Here is a 19,371-nt window from a genome sequence, read left to right on the forward strand (position 1 = left end):
GCCATTGCGCAACTGTAGGGATTAAAAAACACACACCATTATTTTGTTTATTTTTTTCTGTACATTTTTAAAAACTTGGCCACCATGGGCAGCCCTGACTACATGCCACCGGGCCATCGCAAGAGCTTCACAGCCACCTTTTGCAATGTCCAAAACAAAGAAATAAAAGCGGGGGTGGGGGGGGGAGGGAAGGGTCACAGCAAATCTGAAATGGTTTGTAGTGCAGGGGAAGAGGATCCGGTGACATTTGCTCCCCACAGAGGGACCTTGTATTGTGTGGACCCTGTCTTGATGTTTTTTGAGGGAATGGCATTTTTGACAAAAGCATTTTACTATCATGGTACATTTGATGCACGGGCCAAGCTGAGAGTCAAGTTAACTATGCATCTTGTGATCATCATCCTGAATCTGACTGCCCTTCATGCAGTTTGAATAACTGTGACATAGCTGGAATAGGGAAGGCTTTTACTCATGCTATAAAACCAGCCCTGCACATTTCCTGCTTTCATCTCTAAACAACTCTCAACTGTACATCAAGCGGTTTATAGAGCACTCACGTGGGGCAGGATACATTCCAGGGCTATCTCAAGGACCCATGACTGAATCGAAGGAGATACTTATCCACCCACACAAGTCAACACAGACACCAGGCTGAGTACAAATCTGACCAGCATAAACTGTCTTCAGGAGAGGATTGTGATTCCACCCATAATCTGCTGTGTGGCCACCTGCCCAATGTGGGCAGGACAGAAGGACCTGGCAGCTGGTATTTAATGAGATTCCGAAAGGACATCACCAGAAGAAGTCATCCAGGACAGCAGAGACAACACTGTAAGTTGGAGCCTCTTTGATAACTTGTAGGATAATCTGGGGTGAAGAGAGAATTGACTTCAGAACTGCTTTGGAATTGGCTTCATAATGCTTCTGAGTGGCTGAGGATCAAACCACATGCACTGTCAATTGCATGCATTTGTAAATCTATCATATTTCTTTTTCTTTAATCATATCTTTGATTGTAAAGCATGCACAGTGCTGTTGTGTTTTTAAACAGAAGCCAGCCACAGAGTTTGCAAATTGGGGTGGACAGGAAAACACACACATTGTATCTTTCACTCTTTTTGCTTCTTGTGGGTTTTCCATTCAGCACAAACACACATTGCTGGGCGGAAAACGAGCAGCCTTGGAGGTAAATACAAGAAGCGGTGGGGGGACTGAGGCAACCAGCGTGAGTGCTAACTTTCTCAGCCTGTTGGACAGGAAACTTTCAGAATTCTTGAAAGGAAAAGCTTTATGAGGAAGGGGGTGATGTGCGGTATGGAACCAGGCACTTAGACTTGGGCCTAACCCTACAAGGCCTACTCTAGATTAATGTTATTTTGAGTGCGTCCAAATGGAGGACTCCTACCCAAGGTGTGCCTATCAAAAAGCACTGGGCATGTTCTGTCTTTTCCTCCTCCTTGGATTTTTGTTTGGTAAGAAAAAAAGAAGAGCAGTGAGAGGCTGGCAAGTGGAGCATGGCAGCATGTGGATTCCCCCGCTATCCATATTTGTGCTTGGCCAATGGCAAGATAAAGGCCTCATCGCAAATTGTCATCTGCTGCTTCCGTTCCAAGCAGCACAATCATAATTGATGAGCAGACTTGGCCTCTGAAAGGCTGGGTGTGTTTCATTTAGAAACAACTTGGCAGGGCGATCAAATGGATATTGGATTCTCTGGAGCTGATTGGTATCACCAAGCCTCCTGCTTAAATAAACAAGAGCAAAGAGCTTCAGCCAGCTCACTGCTGGGAAAGGGGAAGGACAATTTTGGATGCCACATTTGTGGCACTGCTGCCAAGAAGTGTGTGTGTGTGTGGGGGGGGCATTCTTGTTCCCAAAGGAACAAGACAGTCTCATGTGGGGTAGGATCCCTGTGGGGGCTCTACCACAATGGCAGTGCCTAAACCAGGGCCAGTCACAGACTCTCAGCCCAACCTACCTCACAGGGGTGTTGTTAGGGGGATAAGATGGAGGAGGAGATGTAAGCTGCCTTGAGTCCTTTGTAGGAAAAAAGCAGGATATCAATCAATCAATCAATCAACAAATAAACCACAGCAGCTGGTTACCAAAGAGCTACCGCCTTTGGTCAGATCTCAGCCCCATGATGCACTGCCCCAGTTGGACCATCTGGTGCCCCCATGCAGGCCAAAACAGTTGAGCCATAAAGGAGGTTTGATGGCTCCATCTTTGCTGGAAGGAGCCATGGGTGATCTGAGTTAGGAGACAAAGAGAAATGAAACAGCACTGTTGTCTTTCCAAGGTCCTGATACAGAGCTTCTGACTATTTAATATCAGCCCAAAAGGCAATAATGAATCAGGTGATGCCTTTCCTGCAGTGGAGAGGAACTGATGGAGGAAAATTTTGTCTGCTTAATATCTCCATGCTGAGGTTGCACAGGAGCAAGGCTGGTCATACAGCAGGCAGTCCTGGGAGTGTTACGGGGCTTTCTTTACTTGGCATGTCCTGAAATCACACTGATGCTTTTCATCCTAATTTCTGCAGGTAGGTGAAGCAGAACCCAGCAAGCTGCCAATATGTGTAACCCGGATTGTGTTGTTAAAACAGTAAAAGAAGCCATGCACATGGTTAGGAGAGTACTGCATGAAGTTGGAGGTAAGAGAAGCAGGGCGATGGGGGAGGCCTTCCCGGGCATAAATGTATGCGTGTATGTATGTATTCTCTATGCCCCCCAACAGCCAAAGTACTCTGGGCAGATTGCAACAATCCAGTAAATGCTATCTAAAGTACACCATGACATAAAACGTTGTTAAAAAGGTTGCCATACAAAATTCGAAGCCAAATTTAAAACACACATAAAATTCCAATAACTGCAACAATATATATCTTGTAACCTGATTAAGCAACCAACAAAGCCCAAATAAACTTAACTAGACACCTTGCAGTAGAGGACAGTCTTAACTTGGGGCCAAAAAGATAGCAAGGTTGGCAGCAGATGAACCCCGGTGGAGTGTTTGTTCAGGGGCCACCACTGAAAAGGCTGTTGTTGCCATGGTCTCCCTCTAAGGCGGCAGTCAGAGGCAGGCCCCAGAGCTTGCTCATAGCATCCAGGTAGATGGTGGTCAGAAAAGGTGTTTTCTTTTCTGGTCCCAATACTTGAGACCCAAGCATTGTGGTCCCAACCTATGCAGGGAGGGTTCCTGGTACATTTCTGACAAAAACATACAGAATTCCTTCACTTGTTACTTGTAAACAGACTCTAAGGACCTCTTTCTTACATTAAGCCTTCTCTGATTATGCTCTTCAGCTTTAAGCCTCTCCAGGCAGTCATTTTTATTGCATGCTGGCCTCATATAATTGAGATTATGTGGTCTTTCGTTTTAATTGTATAAGTATTGTATTGTTTTAATGTCCTGCTGGAAGTGAAGTTATCACCAAAAATGGCATAGGTGCAAAAATCTAAAATAAAATAAAGCTAGATACAAAAATATAGCAGTTTATCTTACTACAAAACTTAGAAAAGGTTTATTAATCCAGCCTTATCTAATGTCAGAAAACTGGGCATATTGTTTGCAAACACACTGGAAGCTCCTTAGTTAGGACCAGCTTTTTGGAAATGCTTCTGTATTAAAGAAGGAGATAGTAATTTGTCAAACAGAACACAGCTGAGGATGGTATTCTTGAGTGTTAGCATTAAATACTCAATATAAAATAGCGTTTTCATGAGCATAAATAAAAATGGTGAATATTTGTTTCTTTCCATATCTCTGTGTATTCATATATTTTTATTTATGATAAATTTATATCCCACAGTTTGGATCTCTAGGGCTTTCATGATAGCAAATGTAAAACAACAACAGTAAAATCTAAACCTAGAAGACTTGCAATAAAAACACAAATAATTAAAAGCAAGAACAAACCAACCTCAATAGCAGCCATATACTGGAAGTGTTTTTTAAAAAGCTACCCCAACGATGATTAAAGCACTAAAATACCCTGAAGAGCAAACAGCTCAGTGGTAACTAAAAGGCATCATCAGTTACCTCATTTGGCTCAGTTGTATAGCCAGCTGTAGATCTATAACAAAACTAGATATGTTGGCATTCCCAGCCATGAATGGTACAACCTCAAGCTTGCTTACTCAGACATACATCCCTCTTTCTGGTTTCGTAAGTAACAGTAGACCATAATTTACATTAATATGTGTTGTGGAATTGTGGGTTGTTTTGTGCAGATCCAGGACCATATGTTTACTATGACTGGGTTTATATACCATGACAGACTGAAAGCCTGTTGAAGGTTGAGCATGGGTTGTTGTTGAACTGTAGATTGTTGTGTTATTTAGATCCACCCATGCTAGCAAATCATGGTTTGTTACCCATGCATAACTGAGAAAGAGAACTCGTAGTTTATTGTTGTGATTTGAACTCTGGGTTATTTAAACCACAGGTCAATATTGCTTGGGAACCCAGAACAGTAGGTTGTTCATGAATTCTCTCATTAAGGCCACAACTATACTCAGCTGCTGTAGATGCCAGTACTACAGTACTCCCCTATTGGGATACAGGAGAGGGAGGCTGAAGGAAGGCATAAGGCATAAACAACTCAGGAATCAAAGAAATAAACCAGTTTGTTAAGCCATCTTTCCAACAATGTGCATTCACACAATCAAACAAGCCACACTATTTCGTTTTAATTCCTGGTGCATGCCAGCTTATGCCAGGTGCCATTCCCCTCAATTACCCTGCTGCGAGCCATTTGCTAGGCATCCTGGAGAAACAGCTGCACCGTTTTGGTGTCATCCATACTGTTTTGTCATGTTATAAATATTGTTTGAATTTTGCAGTCTTAGCATACAAACAAACTTTTTGTTTGCTTTGAGTACTAAAACTTATTACTTGATCCTTGTCCATCCCGGCTTGTGAAAATTGGCTGAGCAGGGCTAGGTACCTCCTAGGTGATCAGTGGCTTCTTGAGGGATGGAGAGGTTCCTGCAGCTTTGAAGGAAGCAGTGGTGAGGCCCATGTTGAAGGAAATAACTCTAGATCTATGTTTCGGGTAACTACTGCTTGGTATGAGATTTGGCATGCATGCTTGGCAAAGGCACTGCAGTGAGGTCTCACAGCTACGAAATTGGATGATACTGATTATGTTGGTCAACTCCAGTGAGGTTTCAGACCTAATAAGAGATGGAAACTGCCCTGGTTGCCGACTTATGCCAAGGAGTGGCTGGTGGGAGTACAACCTTATTGGTTATTCTGGATCTTTCGGCAGCTTTCGATACCATCAGCCGCCTGGACTGTTTATCTGAGGGGCTTCAGAGGCCCGGCTTTAAGGTGCCTCCAGCCCATTCTGGAGGAGGAGAAGGTCATTTGCCTCGCACAGCGGCCATTTGCCTGTGAGGTTCTGCACAGCGCTGTCCTGTCAGCCAGGCTTTCTAACATCTGTGTAAAATGGCAACAGTATGTGGATGACAGTGGGCTGCACTTCTCATTTCTACCTAAAAATCGGAAGGAGGCTATCAAACTCATGAACCAGTTTCTGAAAGCTATTATGGGATGTATGTGGATAAACAAACTAAAATTTAATCCAGGCGAGATTATGCAACCGACTGTTCTGGATGGAGGCTGACACTGGTCTTATATGGACACTCCTGCGTAGCAGGGAGTCCTCCTAAACTGCACTAATTGGGAAGCCCAGGCGGCTGCAGTGTCTGGGGGTGGATTTTACCAGATCAGTTGGCATGTTAGCTGAGGCCCTACCTGGAGACGATGGATGGACTTCATCTCACTTAGCTATGTACTAATGAAGCCCAGGCTGGTCAACTGAAATGCACTTGACATGGGGCTATTTTTAAATTCGGTTCAGAAACTGCAATGCAGAATATTGGTGGGAGGGAAAGAATTCAGTTCTGTTACACTTATACTATAGTAGCTGCACTGGTTATCAGTGTTTCCAAGACCAATTTACTTTGGACCTTAAAAGGCTTGGGAGAGAGTGAGGTTCACCCATGCTGATTTTAAAGTCTATGCAGGCCAGTAAGAGAGGCCTTCTTTATTTTTATTTTTATTATTATTATTACATTTTATACTGTCCACATCCAAAGCTTTCTAGGCAGTTGACAGCAATAATCATAGAATCATACACTCAAGTCACCCATCCCACTTCTGCCCAGGCCTGACCTTGCTTAACTTCCAAGATTAGGCAGGATCAGGCACTTCAGGCTACATGGAAGCTTCCTTGTTTGCTCACCTGGTGAGAGCAAATAGGTGGGTAAGCTCCTGAGAGAAACCTTTTCCCACACTGGTCCCACACCATTCTAGAACAAATTGTCACTGTGGGTCCACCCGGCCCCATTGTTGTGGGGTTTTAAGAAGGCTTGGACTGTACTTTGGCCTTCCCCAAATATGTTTGCTGTTGTTGCTGTTTTTAGTGCTATTTGTTTTTGTTTCCTTAGTTGCTATTTTACTGTGGGTTTACTGGTTTTTAAGATTTCTTTTGTATTATGTGGTGTTACTATTATATATCACCTTGGGAAGACTTCTGCCCTGATAGCCAGTCAAGAAATATTTTAAATAAATGAATGACTATTTCAAAATGAATGACTGGAGAAAGAGAATACATATGGTTCATATGGACCTGCTAATAGGATTGCCAGCTTCTTCTGTAATCCTCCAGGGGTGGGCAGAAAGTATGAAGTTCAGATGTGTTGAGCTTCAGCTTCCAGCATTTCTGACCACTGGCCATGCTGACCAGAAGTTTCTGGGAGTTGAAGTCTCAAACATCTGGAATCTACCTTCTGGCTATGCCTGTTTTAGACCAGGGGTGGGTAACTTGAAGGGATGGCGCTCCAGATGTTTTGCTGATGGCAAGGCATGATGAAAGTTCTAGGCCAAAACACTGGAGGGAGACAAGTTGTCCTCCTTGTTCTAGTCCTGCTCTCCACAGTCCTTTCAGAGAATCCTGCAGTTTACTTAACCCCTTTACAACCTCTTTGATCATCCAGATGCATTTGGATTTTTCATTCACCCCGAAAATGCTCTTGACCAATACATCTATTTCCTTTCCTTGCCCTTCACCTTGGTGTCATAAGTACAGGTTAGGGGACAAGTGGCTGGAGAGCAGCACTTGTGAAAGGGACCTCGGGGTGCTGGTGGACTGCAGGCTAAACATGAGTCTGCATTGTGATGCGGTGGTCAAGAGGGTGAATGCCACCCTTGGTTGCATAGGCAGAAGGTATTCTAGATCAAGAGAGGTATTACTACCACTCTACATGACTCTGCTGCGCCCGCAACTGGAGTATTGTGCTCAGTTTTGGGCCCCTCATTACAGAAAGGATGTAGCCAGGTTAGAGTCAGTGCAGCGTAGGGCCACAAGGTTGGTGGCCGGTTTGCAGGGGATGGGGTATGAGGCGAGACTGAGGGAACTGGGTCTCTTCAGCCTGGAAAAGAGGAGACTCAGAGGGGATCTGTTGGCGACACACAGGTATGTGAGGGGGTGTCACACAGAGGTGGGTAGAGATCTGTTCTCCCCTGCAGAGGAAGGCAGAAGGCGCTCCAACGGAGCAAAGCTCAGGGAACCAAGGATCAATTTAGATGCCAGGAAGCACCTCCTGACAGTTAGGACCCCGAGGGTGTGGAATGGGCTTCCATGAGAGGTCGTTGAGGCCCCATCGGTGAGGGTGTTCAAGGATAGGCTAGACATGCACATGGTGGGCATGTCGTGAGCAGAGCCGGCTGGAGTTGGGAATCAGACTAGATGGCCTGGGAGGCACCTTCTGACTTGCTCTGTTTCTATGTTTCTGCTTTTCTCTAATCCTAATCTCTGTTTCTCTTGCAGGATTGTTGCGCCCACTCCCAGAAAAGCCAGCTAATGAAAAGAATGAATGAGGAGGCAGGGAGCACCTGCTAGTTGCTCCAACAATGGACTATCCCATGGCCTTGTTTTCTTACACTGGTGATGAAATAGCTGTTGCCCTTTATTCTCCCTTGATTTTTTTCCAGTAGAACACAGAGCCTTTGACTATAAAGTCCATTTGGATTTGAAGCTTTGTGTTTGTCTTTTTTTTTCCAAGTGAATCACACTGGCATTAATTTATTTATTACATTTCTATACTGTGCTATAGCCCACCGGGCTCTCAGGGCTGTGTACAATTTAAGACACATACATTTTAAATTATAGTAAAAACCAGCAATTAAAGGGACAATAAGAATCATTAAAACACTGAAATCCAGCAATAAATAACTAGAACAGTCTGTTAATTAACCCCAGGCTCAGCAAAAATGATAAAACGGTCTAAAATTGTTTATAATAAAATTTATAGATCTAATTTTTAAAATGTCTGGAAAATAAAAAGATGTTTGCCTGGCACCTAAAAGGTATGACCTAAGATGTTGCTGAACTGGGCTAGTTTGGATGGGCGTGTTGATGGGCTGATGAAAGTGGCACGGGAAGCAAAAATCTTGTTTTTCCTGGCTAAAAAAGCTAGGAAGTAAGCAGTGGGTAGAGACCTTGGCCTAGATTCTTAACTAATACACTGTAGCATAACATTCACATACATTTATATTGACACACTGGCCAGGTCAAAGCGCCCACATCCCCTTTCAGGAACGTGGGAAGATGCCTTATGCAAGGACAGGTTGTTTGTCCATCCAGCACAGATTCCAGAGGTGTTCCCGCCAAATGGAAGTGAAACTCTCTCAGAGGCCTCAGGTTACAGTCTTCGTCAGCTTGTACTGTGGGCAGCTAGGCCTGGAGCCCAGCTCTTCTCAGCGGTGTCTTGAACATTAGGAGGTGCTCCAAAGGTCACAATCCACCTTAATGCAAGCCTGCTTCTCCTGTTGGAACTCAGTAGTCTGGAAGCCATGAGGCCTACGAGGGAATGTAGCCTGAACGCAGCGGCCTTCCCAGCTGGAGGGGAACCTTCCACCTCTTGTTCCTCAATCTGCTCATTCCTTTCCTTAAATCCAAAGTCCAACTTTGCGCAACAGCACCACTGTTACCCAGCTCGCTTAAAGTGTATCTGACCGTGCCCTTGTGCTGTGGGCCTTGGTTGGCCACAAGATCCTGGCAAGAGGAAGAGCAGGTGCATTTCAAAGGGAGTCTTAATCTGTTGCTTCCTCCAGCACGGCCCAGACTTATCTCAGCGGGAAACTGAAGCAGCTGTGCCTGCAGAAGGAGCTTCAATGAGCAGCCATCTCTGAATTTGGGGCAAGATAATATATGGGTCTCCTTTATGGATCACTGCCTTGCCATGGCGAAGGGGCTTGCGCAGCTCAATGAAGCTATGAGCTGTGCCATGCAGGGCCACCCAAGACGGACAGGTCATAGCGGAGAGCTCTGACAAAATGTGATCCACTGGAGAAAAAATGGCAACTCACTCCAGTATCTTTGCCATGGAAACCCCATGGACAGTACCAAAAGGCAAAGAGATATGATGCCGGAAGATGAGCCCCTCAGGTCGGAAGGTGTCCAGTATGCTACTGGGGAAGAGCAGAGGGCTAGTGCTAGTAGTGCCAGAAAGAATGAAGCGACTGGGTCAAAGCCGAAAGGACACTCAGTTGCAGATGTATCTGGTGGTGAAAGGAGAGTCTGATGCTGCAAAGATCTATACTCCATAGGAACCCAGAATGTAAGATCCATGAATCAAGTCAAGCTGGATGTGGTCAAACAAGAGATGACAAGACTGAACGTCGACATCTTAGGAATCAGTGAACTAAAATGGACAGGAATGGGTGAATTTAATTCAGATGACCATCAGGTATACTACTGCGGGCAAGAATCCCTCAGAAGAAATGGAGTAGCCTTCATAGTCAATAAAAGAGTAGGAAAAGCAGTACTGGGATACAGTCTCCAAAATGACAGAATGTTCTCAGTTTGAATCCAAAGCAAACCATTCAACATCACAGTAGTCCAAGTCTATGCCCCAACCACTGGTGCTGAAGAGGCTGAAGTTGACCTTCATAGTCACAGAATATAACCTTCGTAGTCACAGAATATAAGATTTTGGAAATTGGTTCATACAGCAAAAAACACTGAAACAGTATTTTGATTAGTAAAGGTGAATGTGGTAAAAGATACTTTTCTCAAAAACGTATTTTCTTAATTTTCAAAGTTGTATTCAGAATTATATACTGGAGGAGGTGAAATATTGGAGCAGGAAATGGTTCTCTCACATCTATCTTCCAAATTTAGACTCCTCACATTTGCATATGGAGGAAATTAGAGAAGCAATAATGAAAATGCATTCCCAGAAATCATCTGGGAATCACCAGATTCCCGTTGAACAGTATATAACATTTTATAGCTTTTTAGTTCCAAGGTTGTACTGTCTGTTTTTGAAAGGTGCTTTCTTCCATCAACACTCAGTGACACGTATATTACCGTGATTCCAAAGACTGATAAAGATAACAGCTACAATGCTAATTATTGACCTATTTCATTAATTAATGTTGATATTAAATATTGACTGCAATTTTGGTTGACAGATTGCAACAACTAGTTCAACCAGACCAGGTGGGGTTTATTAAAAATAAACAGAGGGCAGATAATCATAGAGTGATTAGAGTTGGTGAGATTCCACCAATACAGACAGAAGCTTCCATTTTTCTGCAGTTGCTTCAATAAAATCTGCTGGAAATTCTTTTTTGCTATGTTGAGAAATGTGGGGTTTCTTGTACAGTGTTTGAAATGGGTTAAAATCATATATTCAGCCCCAAAAATGATTAATGGTCTCTTAACAACCCGTCCCAGTTCCCCCATCCAGGTCTCAGTAAAGCACACCAGGTCAATCTTTTCATCCACAATTAAACCCTGGATGAAGAAGATGTTGCTTTTGAGTAATTTGGCCTTTAACAACAGCACCACCAGACTGAAGAACAAGCTGGTACGGCATTCAGGAACCATCTGGCTGGAGGAAAAACCAGAACTGAGGATAGTCATAAGGTATCTAGCCCTCTTTCTCCTCAAATGGTCCAATGCCTCCCCCTGCCCGTATCCAGACTAATAAGGACTCTCCTTGCCTTTTCCCGGATTATTCAGTGAGTTTCCCAGGCACATGTTAAAGCAGTGATATAAAACAAGGAACCCAACCTCAGTGCAACAGCTAATAAGGAGCAAGTGAAGTCCACAATTGCTCCTGTTTTCTCCCAGAAGCTGCCTTCTGATGGTGGTGGTGGTTTCTGGTCAACACACCCCAAACAGATTTTGTACAGCAGAAATATCAAGGCAATCAAAAGGCTGGAATGATTCTCCTATACAGAAAGGGTACATTATCAGAGGCTTTTTAGGATAGTAAAAAGGAAGTGTATAAAAATATGCATGGCGTGGAGAATTCATGCTTGGAGATATTTCATGAAGACGAATGGTGGGACTTCTGGGACAATTAAAATGAAGCACTTCACATAGTACATAGTTGAGCGATGGCGCTTGCTTCCACAAAAGGTCATGATGTCTGCCTGTTCGGATGGCTTCAAAGGGGGATTAGACAAGCTTGTGGAGGAAAAGCCAAGCGATGGTTTCCCTTCCTAATGGCTAGATGTTCCCTCTGAAGCAATATACTTCTGAACACCAGCTGGGATGGGCCATGAAGAGAAGGATGCTGTTGCACCCATGGTCTGGACTTTCCATGGGCATAGGATGCTACATATCCCATTTTACCTAAACCAGCCCTCTTTCTAAATCCATTTCTCATTGAATGACTGTCCTGTCCAAGTCTGAATGAAAGGCAAAGAGCCATAAAAAGAGAAAGCAGGCCAGAGGCCCTCTTCAGCCATTGCTACAGCTCACTGAGCAGGATGTCCTCTTTCTACTCAGTTTTAAAGCACTAGATCGCCATCTAGGTGGGAACACAGTGAACGGGAATTACGAAGGCAGATAAGCTCCGTAGTAAAGCAGATAGCTCACGGTGGTTTGAATTACCAGCTTGCAAGGAAGAGACAAGAGAGTTGTCAAGACAGTCCAGAGTCAAAGCCAGCCAACAAATCAAAAATGCAGTCAGGGATACAGCACGCCACAGTCAAGCTGGTCCACAGTCACACTGTACATGGAAATTCAGAGTCAAAGAAGCAGGAGCATAGGTGCAGGGTTCAAGAGCCAGAGGAAACCTTGTTTCTGGCACTCTGCAATGCCCTCGTGAGCCTTTTATCTAGGAGCTGGCTAGATCCACCCAGGCTCCCAGCGTCAGCTAATTACAAAGGCTTGGCAGGCAGCCTGGCACTCCACCTCAACAGGAGTAGTTGCACTCTTCTCGGCCAGTGGCAGCATTCCTGGGGGTTGGACAGTCCTCCCACATCTTGCTCAGACCTGAGTCATCCCAGGAAAGGAGAAGACTCCCCCCACCCCACTCACCCTCATGCAATGGCATCCTGTCTCCCGGAATTCCTGATTCTGCTGCTTCCTCAGGGGATACAGCTTCTCTAAAGTCAAGGGAGTCAGATCTTCCTCTGAACAGGATACCTCCAGTGGGGGCATGACCCACATCTGGTCGCAGGGTTCCTGACTATGATGAGGGAAGGCTGTATTTCTGTATAAATTGTGGTAGTGATGATGCTCTCTGAAGCTAGAGAGATTAGTATATGCAATTGCTATGTGGATCGGTGTCCTCTTTATGTCTAATGCATGTCCTTTTGGGGACGACTAAATCAGTGGATATCCAACATGGGCTTCTAGCTGGCCAGTTTGTGAAGAGAATGCTCAACTCCATAAGGCACAGCTCTGCTTCTGTTCTTAATTTAAAATGAGGTCACTGTTAGTGGAATGGTCTTGATTAATTCTTTGTGAACAATTGATTAATTATTGATTGGTGCATGAAGGATTATTAAGCCTTTGGGGTTGATTTTTTTCAGCTTCATCTCATGTTGCGTTTACTATGTTTATAGACTGTATCTATGAAGGAAAATAAAATTGCTTCCAACAGGTGTTATTAGACACTCCAATCACCGCTACCCTTTGCCCAGGCTGGCTCTGGTAGAAGAGATAAGTCCAAAAACACCTGGAAGACTGCAGTTTTCCTGCTGCTGCTGCTGCTGTAGGAAAACAGAGCTTGATGTGATAATGACTCCAGAGACTTAAAAATATGAAAGGGTAGCAGTGGATTTCCATTAGTCATGAGTACTATAGTAATTGCAATAATGCCACGGAACCCTGATTTTTGCAAAAGGAATCAAGAATTTCGAGTTTGAACCCATGGTTTGCTATTGGCTTAAATTCTGGGTTGGTTGTCCCTCAACGATTTAGAGGTCTGGGTTCAGACATCACATCAAACAAGTCAAGACCAGGTGTTCCTGACTTGTTTGGTGAGTGGGAAGTACAGAGCAGGTGCTGAGTGAGCAGGAAGAATTTTGCTGGTTTGTACCAGTGCAGCACCAACTAATGATGGGTCATTTAACTCAACCCAGTTAACCCAACCTGTGTATTGCTCTCATTTTCAGTTCTTTCCCATTTTCCATTCTCTGAATCCTAGAGGTCAGGTCCAGACAAGGTATCTCAATTCTGTTTTGAGTACACTTAGGAAGAAATTAAACCGCTTGTGTTAAAGATGATGCACAGTTCATTGAAAACAGCAATGAAACACAGAGGTAGAATATAAATAAATAAGCTAATGTAAGTTTACATTCTCCTTCACTGTGGCCTGTGATTTCCCTGAATGGGGCAAGGAATGCTCCAAAGCTGCCTATGTGTGCAACGTGTCCACTCGTCATCTCCGGCCAAGAATGAAAGACACCTTCCGCCATGTGCAGAGGTTTATTTACATATATTTACAGTCATTGCCAAACCCTTTCTTTCCTGAAAGCAGAGTTGTTTCAGTAAGGCAAGCAGTTTAATTCTCACTGCAGCTTTACCCACAGAAAGACTGGGGAAGGCCGTTTCAAGCCCATTTCTGGTGTTCTTCCTAACAAACGGAAAGCCATGAGATCTTGACAAGAGACTATTCTGGATTTTGGAGACTGAAAAGTCCTCGATGCTACCTGTTAAAACTTAATCACTTCCTCATCATTCTTCTGGTAGAGTCCATGTAATATATCCCCTTTCAAGCTCACTGCATCCTGGCTCCTTTAAGTTCCTGCCTTGGGAATTCTATGTACTGGAGGAATATCTATAAAGTAGCTATTGTAACAGAAGATGGTGGACACACAAAATGGAGCTTCTTCTACCTGGCCTTTTGGTTTAAAAAAGTGACAAACCCACCTTCTGAATGAGCTTTGGAATAAAGCAAAGCATTATCCCTGGAAATGTGGTGATGGTGGTTGCTGAGGTAGACAATAATGAGTAATAATGGCCTGATTGGCTACAAAATAAAAGTACAAATTAACCATCACCAGCTGAGGTGCCCAGTAAAGAGATACCCGCACATCATTATTCCGATGGGCACCTCCATTAGTGACGAATGAGTAGAGCTTAGAGAAATGCAATTTCAGATATAATGTACAATATAGTTAATTGTCTGGCAGCCACCTTTATGAGTAAGAATGGATGTTTGTAATATTGCTGGCCTTATTAAGAATATGTGTTTGTGCATTAAAGCTTCCTTGTGTGGGCAGTTCTTGCTGGAGGGGGTTAGTGGCGGAAAGAGGCAACAGTAAGGAGGTGGAAATTACTTCGGTACATTTGGGTGTACGGTGAGAATGAGCCCTCGAGACCTAAAGGTTGCCTTACCCAGGGAAGGCTACTCAAGGATGATCGGCATGCAAACTGGGGAGGAACCTGGATTAGTGGAGAGATGGGTGGCAGAACATTTAGTATTCCAGTACATTAAGTGAGCTATCCGAGGCATATTTAGGCAGAAAAAGAAGCCAAAAACTCCTCGTCTGCACCAGCCAGCCATGAAATCCTATGCATGTTTAGGCAGGATAAAAAGTTGGCAATTCCCAGAATGCAATTCAAGAGATCGCTGTTGTTAGTGCAGTAAAGGACTGATTTTAAATCTTTACTAGGTTGGCTTGGAGCGAAAGGCTCTGAGCTTTTTTGCCAATTACCTTCATTTTTCTATGCATTGCGAGCTGGGCCTACAAAAGTACTGTTTTAAAGTGAGGGACTCAAGCATTTGACGTCATTTACCAGTGCAGAGCAGCAGTAAAGCCCTCCTTTTCATTCCTCTCTGTTTCCTCCCCCTTTCTTCATACACCTGCTATTTAATAAATAAAATTTTCATTTCTGTAACTAAAACCATCATGTAAAAATTGATAAATAATAGGTCCATAAAAAATTAAAATGTACACTAAAATGAGATCAAATAAATGGGTGGATTGCATTTTTCTGCATATAATTCAAGAAAACGTGCCCATGTTAGTTGCAATATAGTTTCGTGCGTTGATACTTTTAAGGTGCTCACGGCCATGGAAAGGACACCCTGGGGGTGTCATTGCAGCCTTGGCAGCTGCGTGCAGTGCCAGCTCCCGTTTTTAGAGAGTCCTTGGGCAAGGTGGCCCCCTCCTCACTCAGCTGCTCTTGCTGCTGCTTCTCAACCTTGGTCTCACTTAGTTCTTTACCTTATCGGTTGGAGCAAGAAATTCCACCACGAGTTATTTTGGTTAGGGTTAGAGTTTTACTTCTAACTCGACTTACTGCTTTATTTGAGTGTTTTATTTTCATGTTACTTCATGTTGGTGTTTTAATTTCATTTACCTATTTACTGTGGTTTGGGAAAACAAGAGTGAGTACAACCTGATGTTTTGAGAGGGTTTTTGGTTTAGAATGGTGTGCCCTATCCTGCATTTTGTCCCTCTTCTGAAGGCTGTGTTTGCTTTGGGGGGAAAGCCCTCCTTATTGCAAGCTTATCAGGATCCATGCACCAGGCCTCTGAGAGGCTACAGAGATACTCCCTGCCTGGCCTTTTGCCCCCTTGAAGCCTCAGAGCAATTGCATAATTTAATATTGGGGAGGGACCATTGCCCCAGTGGTAAAAAAAAAAACATGGTTTCCATATGGAGGTTCTTGGGTTCAGTCCCTGAGATGTCTAGCTGAATTGTTCATCTCGTCCAAGACACTGGGATGTTGCTGCCCATCAGAAACATTGGAACAAAATGGAGCAAGAGAAAGCCCTTTTTATTGCTGCCCCAGTTTGTGGTATAACTTTCTCAGAGAAGTTTGGATCTTTCTTTTTTCAACTTCAGGGGAATTAAGGCCTCTTTCACTGGTTGCACTTTTAAAATGGATCTAAGTTTTGTCTCCTTGTTTTACATGTTGAATAGGTTTCTTTTCCTCTTGGGTTATTGCATGAAATTGATTTTTGCAATTTGGACATTCTTTTTCATGTTTATGTATTTTATGAATTGTTTTGTAAGCTGCTTTGAGTTTACTTAACAAAGAAAAGGTGTGTGGGGATGTCTGTCTCATCTTATAGGCAAACTGTGACTCAGTATATGACAGTTAACATCTTTTAATAGCTAACAATATATTCCATTGTTATTTCTGTGCCCATTGTATTCGTGTCCAATGCAGATCACTTTACCCAGTAGTTGGAACTGAGTGAAGGGTGCTTTTGCATTTGTTACAGAACATTGTCCTATTTACAGAGAATTGCATCAATCCTTTTGTATCTTTTGAGGCCACTGCAATCTTGACAGAGGCTTGATAAAGCAAAACATTTGATTGATGGAACTAACCTGAGGCTCAAGCTGAATATCCATGTGTGGTCATCTCTCCAAGTCTGACTGCCTTTCATCGCGATTTGTGCTATACCTCTGACATATCCAGGATACGGGAGGTTCTAGCCATGTTGTGAAACCAGTCTTGCATATTTCCTACTTTCATCTCTATAAACAGCTCGCAATTAAGCATTTAGAAGTTTATAGACCACCCATATAGGCAGGAATACCTCGGGGATCATGATGGAGTTGAAATCAGACAATTGTCCACCCACACAAGTCAGCCGGGACAGCAAATGTCCCTCTCATAATCTCAGGCATGGCCACTCACCCAATGTGGGCAGGACAGAAGGACCCGGCATCTGGGTATTTAAGTCAGCTGTGACTGTTGAGGACACCACCAGAAGACGCCACCGGGAACTGCAAAGACAACACTGCCTGTAAGTTGGAAACGCTTTGGTCCCTTATAGGATAAGGTGGGGAGAAGAGAGAATTGATTCCAGAGCTGAACAGTAAGGTGGATTTTAATGGATTAAGGAGGAAAATGGGTTGGTAGCTAAATGCAATATAGAAGTGAACTAGAAACTTCCGAAAACAGGACTAGTGGCTTGGGGAGATCTGCCTTTCAACACAGAAGATGGGTTGATAATTATCAGAAAGAACATTTTGTTCTGCTATTGGCTCGTCAGTAGTGGGGACCCAAACTGCATGTGATAGTCAACTTAAATACCTATATACTAGTATTTTTTCTCCTTCAAACACATCTTTGATCACAATATATGCATAATACAGTTGTGTTCTTTTTTAAACACAAACCAGCCACAAAGGTAGTGATTTGAGGTGGATAGAAATAATATTAATAATAATATGGCCAAAGATTGACCATTTGAGTGGGATGCTTGTATGTCATCAGCTGAAATGTTGGAAGTGTTGCTTAGTCTTCGACCCCGTGTGTTAAAGGAGGTTGACTTTTACCTTGCCAGGTTGTTGGATCAGTCATTTATCTGTGAAAATGATGTGTTGGACGGGATGTGTTGGACATTACGAGATGTGTGTCTCGTAATGGTTCCCATCCCATCCCAGGATGGTCTCGTAATGGCTACTGGCCTTGCTGGCCCCAGGCCGCCTCTGTTGTTTGAGGCTGCGTGCTGGCACACTGGGCAAGTGGCACTGTGGCACCGCTCTTGCTTGAAGGACCCTGTGGGCACTTGGTTTGCCACCCGCGAGTGGCGTGCTGGATTGGATGGACCACTGGTCTGCGTCAGCGAGGCTGGTCTTACATTCTTACAGCTGCCGCCACCTCACCTGCAGGGCATGTGATCCTGCCGAGACACACACTGGGGTGGCAGACCTCCTGTGGGCCCTCTGCCACAACGGCAGCGACTTGCACCATGGCAACCACTTGCCAAAGGACTACTGTCCTTGCACGATTCAGAGCCTCAAGATGCACTGCTGCATTTGGACCGTCTGGTGCCTCCATGCTATCCAGGCAGCCCCCGGGCACCCCTTGACGCCTTTGGGTGCGGGGACGCACTGTGGGCACATCAGTCAGCTTGGGGATACTGTGCCTGCCACTTTGGGTGAAGACTTCGGAAAGGAGTGATAGAAATGCTGCGTTCATCATTTTAAAATCCCGTTTGAAATGGGCTTAGAAAACAAGACAATCTAGGAAAGACGGAAACAACTAGCACTAGCACTGAGAGCCAGTGTGGTGTAGTGGTCAAGAGCGTGGGACTGGGACTCAGAGGATCTGGGTTCTACTCCCTGCTCAGCCATGGAGCCAACTGGGTAACTTTGGGCCAGTCACAGACTCTCAGCCCATCCTACCTCACAGGGTTGTTGTTGTGGGGATAAGATGGAGGAGGAGAATGATGTAAGCCACCTTGAGCCCTTTGTAGGAAAAAGGCAGGATATAAATCGAAGGGAAAAAAATTTGAAGGAAAGTAAGGAAGATGGCAGTGCAGTCATAAAAATGTTTTAAAATATACACAAATATCTAAGCATAGGATGGCCACAGCTAGGGTTGGTCAAATCATGGAGATTCTAATTTTTCCACCTGTAAGCTTGCTCCATCCCATTTCCTTACTGGATTGTGAGTGCACTTGTGTCAGCCACTTAAAGTGTACAGATTTTTCTCTACACTTTAAAATTTATGAACTTGCATACACAGGCATGGATGGATAAATCCACGTTTTATATACAATGTCTTAAACATATGCATCTTTCCATGGATATTTTTAAATTTGTGTATGCTTATAGACAGTTTTTATCTCCTTTGGTGAACAGCATTGCAAGCCCAGACATGTACAGATTTTGACTGCAAATTGCCCTTGGAGCCGCATTTGCGTCCAGGATAACCTGACCTGAAAATCCACACCTATTTAATTCCCCACTCATCTCTCACCATTACTGTCTGAAAATTGCTTTCTGCTCGTTAAAAAATTTTGTCTAATGACTGATGCTGATACCATCTTTTTGCAGAAGTTGGACTTGCTGTATCTGCATTCAAAGCTGTATGTTTAGGATGTGTTCAGGCAGAAATAAATCTTACAGCTCCCAGCCTTCCCCAACGAGCAGGGCTCCTTGGAGGTTGCAGCAAAGTATTTTGGTCCAGGCTTTCTGAATATATACAGGTTTGCCCCCTTAAGGTCTCAGTCTTTAGCTGCAGCAATTTGAGTGATAATGTCATGACAACAGAGAAGAAAACAAATTTGCGCGTTGACTTTTCCCTTGCAAATGTAGGATCGTGTAATTTTCCTGGGGAAGGAATAGGTGATCATTTTCTTT

At 43.9% G+C, this 19,371-nt stretch overlaps 1 long non-coding RNA gene across 1 annotated transcript; it reads left to right on the forward strand.

Annotated features, from left to right (window-relative positions):
• Positions 1-647: 647 nt before the first annotated feature.
• Positions 648-8,044, forward strand: LOC123017947. Its single transcript, XR_006413701.1, has 3 exons — positions 648-831; positions 2,543-2,653; positions 7,838-8,044. It is a non-coding gene; the product is annotated as an uncharacterized LOC123017947 (long non-coding RNA).
• Positions 8,045-19,371: the final 11,327 nt, after the last annotated feature.

The sequence above is a fragment of the Varanus komodoensis genome, unplaced genomic scaffold (genome assembly GCF_004798865.1).
Source record: "Varanus komodoensis strain SLA01 unplaced genomic scaffold, ASM479886v1 scaffold105, whole genome shotgun sequence".
In the NCBI taxonomy this organism is placed as follows: Eukaryota; Metazoa; Chordata; class Lepidosauria; order Squamata; family Varanidae; genus Varanus; species Varanus komodoensis.